This window comes from Ranitomeya imitator, chromosome 5 (assembly GCF_032444005.1).
Source record: "Ranitomeya imitator isolate aRanImi1 chromosome 5, aRanImi1.pri, whole genome shotgun sequence".
Classification (NCBI taxonomy): Eukaryota; Metazoa; Chordata; class Amphibia; order Anura; family Dendrobatidae; genus Ranitomeya; species Ranitomeya imitator.
This window is the reverse complement of record NC_091286.1, coordinates 482202315-482213245: the sequence shown is the minus strand read 5'-3', so window position 1 is coordinate 482213245 and position 10931 is coordinate 482202315.

The following is a 10931-nucleotide window of genomic DNA, read 5'->3' as shown; positions in this document are numbered from 1 at the left end:
TTTCGCTCAACCCTACTCCTGTTCATTGACTCAATTAATCAGTCAGACTTTAACCTCTACAACATGTGCAATACCAAAGAGCTTTATAAGGATGATTAGGTGAGTGATTGGGAGAAATTGCTGTGGTCAGTTGAGACAAAAATTGAGGTTTTGGCATTAAATCAACTCGCCGTGTTTGGAGGAAGAGAAATGCTGCCTATGACCCAAAGAACACCGTCCCCACTGTCAAGCATTGAGGTGGAAACATTATGTTTTGGGGGTGTTTCTCTGTTAAGAGCACAGGACTACTTCACCCCATCAATGGGAGAATGGATGAAGCCATGTACCATAAAATTCTGAGTGACAACTTCCTTCCCTCTGCCAGGACATTAAAAATGGGTCATGGCTGAGTCTGACGGCAATACAATGATCCAAAACAGAGCCAAGGCAAAAAATTAGTGGCTCAAAAAGAAGCACATTGAGACCTTAATCCCCTAGAAAACTTATGGAGGGAGCTGAAGCTCCAAGTTTCCAAGCAACAGCCTCAAAATCTTAATAATTAAGAGATGATCTGCAAAGAGGAGTGGACCAAATTCCTCCTGTCATATGAGCAAACCTCATTATCAACTGAAAAAAACATCTGACTGCTGTGCTTGCCAACAAGCATTTTGCCACCAAGTATTAAGTCTTGTTTGCCAGAAGGATCAACATTACTGCAAAGTGCAAATTAATTTATATAATTTATACAATGTGATTTTCTGGATTTTATTTTTGATATTCTATCTCTCAATGTTAAAATTAACCTACCCTTAAAAATATAGACTGTTTATGTCTTTGTCAGTGGGCAAAGTTACAAAATTAGCAAGGCATCAAATACTTATTTCCCCCAATGTTCATCCCTCAAGATATTTATCTAGAGGTTTGCTTCACAGAATTTTTTAAACATTGGACAGTGAAAATTAACAATTTACACTTTTTTTCAAAAATGTTTCTTTAGCCCCAAATTTTTTATAAGGGTAACAAGAGAAAACAGACATGCCAATTTGTTGTGCAATTTCTCCTGAGTATGCCAATGCCCCATATGTTGGGGAAAACAACTGATGACACTGACACAGGGCTCATCCTTGGTCAGCCATTTTTCCGCCCACTTCCGGACTTTAGCATCTGAGCTGGAGTGGCCGGATAAAGCCCTCATCCCTGTATTTTGGAGGGGGCTGGCTGACCATATAAAGGACGCTTTGGCCACTTGGGAGATTCCCGCCACACTGGAGGACTAACAGCTGTTTCAACTCGCATCGACCTTCGTTTTAACGAGCGAAGGTTGGAGCAAGCCCAGTGTAGGCAGAGGTTTCGGCGGGCTCCCACCTTTGCCATACCTCTGGAATCTCCGGTCCAGGCATTCGAGTCACATGAGGCCAAGGAGGTGTCTCGAGCGGGATCTAAGTCTCGGACCGCTTATGCACTCAAGGTCTGTCATGTCTGCCGGCGGTCAGGACATCTTGCCTACAGATGTTCCCAACGGTCAGGAGAACATCAGCGTCTAGTGGATGTAGGAGATGGTACACTAGACCCGGCGACATTTTCCTCCAAACTGTCATTTAAAGGGACAATCACTTTAGGTCCAACCACTCTTTCAGTCGAGCTTTGTATGGATTCTGGAGCGGAGGGGAATTTTATGTCCTCTGCCTTCACCCCAACGCCGCGCAATACCCCTGGTGATGCTCCCCAAGCCAGTGACTGTACGAGTGGTGAATGGGTCAACTCTGCCCTCACAAATAACACAGCAGATTATCCCATTTACTTTGTCCATATCTCCATCCCATCAGGAGATTATCTCCCTGCTAATCATTCCCGAGGGAATTGATGAGGTCCTGTTAGGGATACCATGGCTACGCTACCACTCTCCTCATATTGAGTGGTCCTCTAGGAGAATTCTTGGATGGAGTGAGTCTTGTGAGGGTAGATGTCTGTGGGAGTGCATTCAAGATGCTACAACTGAAGTACCTGCAGATCTTTCCTCTCTCCCCAAGCACTATTGGCCCTATGTGGGTGTGTTCTTCAAGAGGACTGCGGAGACCCTTCCATCCCACTGCTCCTATGACTGTCCTATTGACCTCTTGCCTGGTGTAGAGCCTCCCCGGGGTCGAGTCTATCCCCTTTCTCTCCCGGAGACAGAGGCGATGACCCAATACATTCAGGAGAATCTGGCAGGAGGATTCATTAGGAAGTCAGTGTCATCTGCAGGGATGAGGTTCTTCTTCATGCAGAAGAAGAATGGAGAACTATGTCCATGGATAGATTCCAGGGGTCTTGATTGTCATGATATGTACTTTTGCCCTGTCCTGTATTTGAATAATATGCCATTTGATGTATGTAACTGTTCTCTGGTTTCTATTAGCTGTAATTTATGTATTTTCTTGTGCTGGGAGTTCACCTGTAACAATATTTCTCCTTCCCCCAATACTTGCAGCCCTAAGCTATAATGTAATTAAGATTTGTCAACACCACTAGTGAAAGAATAGCCATTCTTCCTCACAGCAGGTGGCTAGTCAAATGTACATACTACATAGACTATGTGGAGCTCACCAGTCTAGAATCTTCTGGTGGACCCAACCATTGAATAGAAGGTATGACCCCTACCCCCCTTCATGGGCGGATCCCAGGAGCTCAGACAATCCATTTTTATTTTGAGATCAGATGTGAGTTGATCCTTGAAGGAGAAGGAGTGGGGATTCTTAGCTGAGGCAAGACCCCACGCCCATCTGGGACTGCGGAAGCGAACGGGGCGAGACTTGAGCTGAGGACATATCTCATCGTTCGTGAGATTGTTTTGGGATCCCTTGGACTAATTGTGGACTATTGCTTTGTTACCTGGCACAAGGATTATCGGGAGGTGCCCCCGAACCTGTTCCATTGGACTAATTGTGGACTCTGTAGATCTACCTGCATGTGTTGTTCCAGCGTTCTTGATAATAAATCTGTGGAATCATCCCTTGGCCTGTTGTCCCTTCTTGCTCTGCCGTACACCCTGTCACAAACTGGTTGGCAGCAGAGGGACCAGAGCAGAAGGAATGGAGGACAATGGCCCAACATCAGGAACCAACACCGCAGAGTACAAGAACTGGACTTTGGGGAGCCTACAATCAAAGGCCCGTGCAGTAGGAGTCCGTTTTAAGGGACTCTCCAAGGAGCAGCTTATTGAGGCTTTGGAAGGAGTTCACCTGCAAGATGACGCTGAGGAAGGATCCTCACAGCAAATGGAGGAAAGACTGCAGCCGGAGGTAAATACCCAAAAAAGTCAGTGGGTTGTGTGGTACGAGGAGGAGTTGGCATTGCTGGGAAAAGAGGCCACCATAGACTATAAGAAAGAGGCCATTCACCGAGCTCAAGAGAGGGAGAGGGAGGCCATTCACAGAGCCGAGGAGAGGGAGGCCATTCACAGAGCCGAGGAGAGGGAGGCCATTTGCAGAGCCGAGGACAGAGCTCAGGAGATGGCATTGCTGGAGAGGCAGATCGCTTTGGAAGCAGCTAGAAGCTCCAGACAGACTCTAACCCCAGCACCCACCATGAGGGAACTCCCCAGAGTGTCCCGCAAAGACTTCAAGCCCTTTAATGAGGCTGCAGGCGACATTGAGGGCTTCTTCCAGGACTTTGAGCATCAGTGTCGATTAATGGAAGTTCCGGAAAGGGACCGAGTCCGACATCTGATGGGGCTCTTAGAGGGTGGAGCTGCCGCAGCCTATAGAGCTATGGACCCTCAGGGGAACTGTGAGTATGCGGAGATTAAACGGACTATTCTAGAACATTATGCTGTTACCCCAGACACTTACAGGACTCTTTCAAGATGTATGCCCACAGACTCAAACAAATATGTCATCGCTGGCTGGAGGCAGAGAAGGCCTTAACCTGGGAGACCTTCCTCCAGGTTATCCTAAAAGAGCAGTTTTACTTCAAGTGCCCTGCTGAGATCCGGGAATGGGTGCGTGAAAGGAGACCAGCCACTGTGGAGGAAGCTGCAGCTCTAGCTGATGAGGCTCTCACTATCAAGCTTCAGTGGAGGGTTCTGTTGGAGGATGGAGAGAGGCCTACCAGCTCCACAACACCGGTGGCCCCCTGTTCTTCTGTCCCCATTGTTCCCCGTTCCTCTAAGCCACCACCTCATGCTGATACCCGTGTAAATGTGCCTCCAGTTGCTTCTACTGCGTTTTCTGGAATACGACGAGCAGAGGAAGTAGCAGAGTGCAGGTGTTATGGTTGTGGGCATCCGGGGCATCTGCAGGCCTCATGCCCAGCCAGCCCATGGAGGAGTCGTCCTCAAAACCCTACAGCACCTTCAGGTGGGGGCCGGCCTCCAGGTTCCCTTACCCCTCGCCCAAGAGGATGCCTTGGATGGAGTGAGACCCAGCACAGATGCTATCGATGTGGACAGCCGGGGCATCTGCAAGCCTCCTGCCCAGCTGTTCAAGTGAGGAATAATCCTGTACCCAGTCGTATTATTAATTATGCACAGCCAAGTGCCATGGAGGACGACGTGTCACTACTACGTGAGGACTGGCCTTGTGCCTCACCCACCCATGTTGCACCACTAGGAGTTTATGGTGTGCGACCTGCAGCTATGACGACTTCTGCTCATCGAGGTAAGCACTTGCAGGAGGTCGTGCTGGGTGGACAGAGACTTATTGGATTTTGTGACTCAGGGGCTTTCCTCACACTGGCTGATCCCCGAGTGTTTCGGCCTGAGGCAATCCATCGAGGACCTGGGATTGTCATTGAACTGGCTGGTGGACAATGGAGGACTATTCCCACAGCCACTGTGGATCTGAACTTTGGTTTTGGGGTCAGGCGATGTGTGGTTGGGGTGATGGGTGGTCTGCCTGCAGATGTTCTCCTGGGCAATGATGTGGGAGAGCTACGATGCCAATTCATGGCTGCATGAAGCCACATGTAAGTTACGCTCTGCCTGTGTGTACTTAACCAGCGACCTGTAGAGGTCCCTGGTACGTACACAAATTGGGAGGGGAAGGGATTGTCATGATATGTACTTTTGCCCTGTCCTGTATTTGAATAATATGCCATTTGATGTATGTAACTGTTCTCTGGTTTCTATTAGCTGTAATTTATGTATTTTCTTGTGCTGGGAGTTCACCTGTAACAATATGTCTCCTTCCCCCAATACTTGCAGCCCTAAGCTATAATGTAATTAAGCTTTGTCAACACCACTAGTGAAAGAATAGCCATTCTTCCTCACAGCAGGTGGCTAGTCAAATGTACATACTACATAGACTATGTGGAGCCCACCAGTCTAGAATCTTCTGGTGGATCCAACCATTGAATAGAAGGTGTGACCCCTACCCCCCTTCATGCGCGGATCCCAGGAGCTCAGACAATCCATTCTTATTTTGAGATCAGATGTGAGTTGATCCTTGAAGGAGAAGTAGTGGGGATTCTTAGCTGAGGCAAGACCCCACGCCCATCTGGGACTGCGGAAGCGAACGGGGCGAGACTTGAGCTGAGGACATATCTCGTCGTTCGTGAGATTGTTTTGGGATCCCTTGGACTAATTGTGGACTATTGCTTTGTTACCTGGCACAAGGATTATCGGGAGGTGCCCCCGAACCTGTTCCTTTGGACTAATTGTGGACTCTGGAAACAGGAACACATGGGCTACTTGCACAGTGAACAAGTCTGTATGATCATGTTCACACACCACCAAGAAACCTGAAGACACAAAAGAGAATAGTGAAACCAAAAACACTCAGTTTGAAAAAATGTTGCAGTAATCCGCAAGTGCTAGTAAAAGATGTAAAAAACAGGGTATTTGGTTGATACGTTTTTTGCAAAAAATGTATACTAAGCTGCTCTACCAATCTTCACGGTATACCCTTATCAGAGCAGTCCTAACTAATGTATGCAATCCCTATCTGATGTATTTAAAAACCTGATCATCTGTATATAACCTGTGTGAACAGGGTTCAGAGAGGAAAAATCCATGTGTGCATACAGGGTAGAACAGCTTTTGTGCAGATAGCCCAAGAGGAGTGGTGGAACTCCCCAGTCTTGTAGACACAAGAGAACAATTAAGGAAACAGGAACACATGGGCTACTTGCACAGTGAACAAGTCTGTATGATCATGTTCACACACCACCAAGAAACCTGAAGACACAAAAGAGAATAGTGAAACCAAAAACACTCAGTCTGAAAAAATGTTGCAGTAATCCGCAAGTGCTAGTAAAAGATGTATAAAACAGGGTATTTGGTTGATACGTTTTTTGCAAAAAATGTATACTAAGCTGCTCTACCAATCTTCACGGTATACCCTTATCAGAGCAGTCCTAACTAATGTATGCAATCCCTATCTGATGTATTTAAAAACCTGATCATCTGTATATAACCTGTGTGAACAGGGTTCAGAGAGTAAAAATCCATGTGTGCATACAGGGTAGAACAGCTTTTGTGCAGATAGCCCAAGAGGAGTGGTGGAACTCCCCAGTCTTGTAGACACAAGAGAACAATTAAGGAAACAGGAACACATGGGCTACTTGCACAGTGAACAAGTCTGTATGATCATGTTCACACACCACCAAGAAACCTTAATTGTGGACTCTGTAGATCTACCTGCATGTGTTGTTCCAGCGTTCTTGATAATAAATCTGTGGAATCATCCCTTGGCCTGTTGTCCCTTCTTGCTCTGCCGTACACCCCGTCACATTAACGCCATCACCATTAAGAACAAATACCCTCTGCCTCTGATAACTGAGCTATTCGATAGGTTGCGGGGAGCAAGGGGATTTACTAAGCTTGATCTGCGGGGTGCTTACAACCTGATTCGCATCCGTGAGAGGAACGAATAGAAGACGGCATTTAGCATCAGGGACGGGCACTATGAATACCTGGTGATGCCTTTCGGGCTCTGTAATGATACTGCCGTTTTCCAAGACTTTGTGAATGATATCTTCCGGGATATGCTCACCACCTCGGTTGTAGTCTATCTGGATAATATTCTCATCTACTCTCCAGATATAGACTCACACCGGAGAGATGCTTGCAAAGTCTTCGACCTTCTACGGGCAAACTCCCTCTATGCCAAGTTGGAGAAATGTGTGTTTGAGCAAGAATCCTTGCCTTTCCTGGGATATATCATCTCTGTTGTGAATTCTGTGGCAGAGTTCACTCCTGTGGTCACAAGTGGTACTTCGGCTGATTCTCTCTGGGAGCTTCCGTTTGTGGAGGAAAGTGGTACTGCAGCTTCTGAGTTTCCTCCCTCAGGTGATCTGGTGAGGTCGTTAGCTGCTTCTCTACTTAACTCCACCTAATGCTTTGATTCATGCTTCCTGTCAATGTTCCAGTGTTGGACTTGTGTTTCTCTGGATCATTCCTGTGGCCTGCTGCTCTGCATAGCTTAGTGCTTCTTTGCTATTTGTTGCTATTTTTTCTGTCCAGCTTGTCTATTTGTTTTGCTGGAAGCTCTGGGACGCAAAGGGTGTACCTCCGTGCCGTTAGTTCGGTACGGAGGGTCTTTTTGCCCCCTTTGCGTGGTTTTCTTTAGGGTTTTGTGTAGACCGCAAAGTTATCTTTCCTATCCTCGTTCTGTCTAGAATATCGGGCCTCACTTTGCTGAATCTATTTCATCCCTACGTTTGTCTTTTCATCTTACTCACAGTCATTATATGTGGGGGGCTGCCTTTTCCTTTGGGGTATTTCTCTGAGGCAAGGTAGGCTTATTTTTCTATCTTCAGGCTAGTTAGTTTCTCAGGCTGTGCCGAGTTGCATAGGGAGCGTTAGGCGCAATCCACAGCTGCCTCTAGTTGTGTTTGGAGAGGATCAGGAATTGCGGTCTACAGAGTTTCCACGTCTCAGAGCTCGTTCTGTTATTTTGGGTTGTTGTCAGATCACTGTGTGTGCTCTGATCGCTATGTACATTGTGTTCCTGAATTGCCTATCATAACACATCTCCGCCTGGGGATTGGCAAAGGACCCTACCAAGCTACAGGCTGCGATGGACTGGCAGGAACCCCATTCTCTTAAAGCGGTGCAGCGCTTTATGCGGTTCATTAATTATTACATAGTAACATAGTAACATAGTTAGTAAGGCCGAAAAAAGACATTTGTCCATCCAGTTCAGCCTATATTCCATCATAATAAATACCCAGATCTACGTCCTTCTACAGAACCTAATAATTGTATGATACAATATTGTTCTGCTCCAGGAAGACATCCAGGCCTCTCTTGAACCCCTCGACTGAGTTCGCCATCACCACCTCCTCAGGCAAGCAATTCCAGATTCTCACTGCCCTAACAGTAAAGAATCCTCTTCTATGTTGGTGGAAAAACCTTCTCTCCTCCAGACGCAAAGAATGCCCCCTTGTGCCCGTCACCTTCCTTGGTATAAACAGATCTTCAGCGAGATATTTGTATTGTCCCCTTATATACTTATACATGGTTATTAGATCGCCCCTCAGTCGTCTTTTTTCTAGACTAAATAATCCTAATTTCGCTAATCTATCTGGGTATTGTAGTTCTCCCATCCCCTTTATTAATTTTGTTGCCCTCCTTTGTACTCTCTCTAGTTCCATTATATCCTTCCTGAGCACCGGTGCCCAAAACTGGACACAGTACTCCATGTGCGGTCTAACTAGGGATTTGTACAGAGGCAGTATAATGCTCTCATCATGTGTATCCAGACCTCTTTTAATGCACCCCATGATCCTGTTTGCCTTGGCAGCTGCTGCCTGGCACTGGCTGCTCCAGGTAAGTTTATCATTAACTAGGATCCCCAAGTCCTTCTCCCTGTCAGATTTACCCAGTGGTTTCCCGTTCAGTGTGTAATGGTGACATTGATTCCTTCTTCCCATGTGTATAACCTTACATTTATCATTGTTAAACCTCATCTGCCACCTTTCAGCCCAAGTTTCCAACTTATCCAGATCCATCTGTAGCAGAATACTATCTTCTCTTGTATTAACTGCTTTACATAGTTTTGTATCATCTGCAAATATCGATATTTTACTGTGTAAACCTTCTACCAGATCATTAATGAATATGTTGAAGAGAACAGGTCCCAATACTGACCCCTGCGGTACCCCACTGGTCACAGCGACCCAGTTAGAGACTATACCATTTATAACCACCCTCTGCTTTCTATCACTAAGCCAGTTACTAACCCATTTACACACATTTTCCCCCAGACCAAGCATTCTCATTTTGTGTACCAACCTCTTGTGCGGCACGGTATCAAACGCTTTGGAAAAATCGAGATATACCACGTCCAATGACTCACCGTGGTCCAGCCTATAGCTTACCTCTTCATAAAAACTGATTAGATTGGTTTGACAGGAGCGATTTCTCATAAACCCATGCTGATATGGAGTTAAACAGTTATTCTCATTGAGATAATCCAGAATAACATCCCTCAGAAACCCTTCAAATATTTGGCGATAATATTATTATCGCCAGTTCATTCCCCACTTCTCAACTTTGGTAGCTCCCTTGGTTGCCCTCACCAAGAAGGGAGCAAATCCCAAATTGTGGTCGGAGGAAATCTCCAAGGCCTTTCTCTCCATCAAGTCACATTTCGCTAGCGCTCCCATTTTACATCGTCCCGATTATGATAAACCATTTATCATGGAGGTGGATGCCTCTTTCATCGGTGCTGGAGCCGTCCTCTTCCAGAAGGATGCTCAAGGTTGGAAGCATCCTTGCTTCTTCATCTCCAAGACCTTCACACCAGCGGAGAGGAATTATTCCATTGGGGACAGGGAGTTGCTAGCCATGAAGTTGGTTTTCTCGGAGTGGAGACACCTCCTGGAGGGGGCTCGCTTTCCCTTCCAAGTTTACACCGACCAGAAAAATTTGATGTATATATAGACTGCCCAGCGGCTAAATTGTCGCCAGGCTAGATGGTCCCTCTTGTTTTCCCAGTTCCATTTCACCCTCCATTTTCTCTCCGGGGAGAAGAACCTTTGTGCCGACGCTCTCTCCCACTCGGTAGGGTCATCAGAGGAGGAGGAGGAACCTCGGCTTATTGTCCCTTCTGAGAGCCTGAAAACCGTGGCCCCGGTTTCACTAAAGTCTGTGCCCCCGGGCAAGACTTTTGTGCCTTCTAATCTGTGACCGGAGGTTCTCTATTTGGCTCACTTGTCCAGGGTGGGTGGACACTTTGGGATCAAAAGGACATCTGAGCTTCTGGTGAGGATGTACTGGTGGCCGCATATGGCCCGTGACGTCAGAGACTATATTCGGGCTTGTGTCTCTTGCACCAAGAATAAGTCTCCTCGAAAACAGCCTGCTGGGCTACTTTACCCCGTGCCGGTGGCGAACAGGCCCTGGAAAATGGTCGGGATGGACTTTGTGGTGGGCTTACCCAAGTCCCATAGCTGCACCATTATTGGGAAGTCACCGACCATTTTTCCAAAATGGTTCACTTGGTGCCTCTTCCATGGCTACCTTCTGTATAGGCCTTGGCGGCGTTGTTTATTAAGCATGTTTTCTGCCTACACGGTATGCCTGACAAAATTGTCAGTGACTGGGGTCCCCAGTTTGCGTCTTGGTTCTGAAGAGAGCTTTGTCATCTTCTCAGCATCGAGCTGAACCTCTCTTCAGCATACCATCCCGAGACGAATGGGTTGGGAGATGGCCAACCAGACCCTGGTCACATACCTGCGACATTTTGTCTCAGCCAGACAGGATGACTAGGCATCCTTGCTACCGTGGGATGAGTTTGCGCTGAACAACGCAGTAGCTGACTCCACTGGGCAGACCCCATTCCTCCTTCATTATGGCCAGCATCCGCGGATTCCTGTACCCGTGCCCGTGTCTTTTGCTGACTCCAGGGTGGTAGACTGGGCTGTGGAGGCACGTGACATTTGGGACTGCACACAAGATGCCATCCGGGCCTCCAAAGAGAGAATGAGGGTATCCACCGATGCACATCGGCGCCCCGCTCCAACTTTTG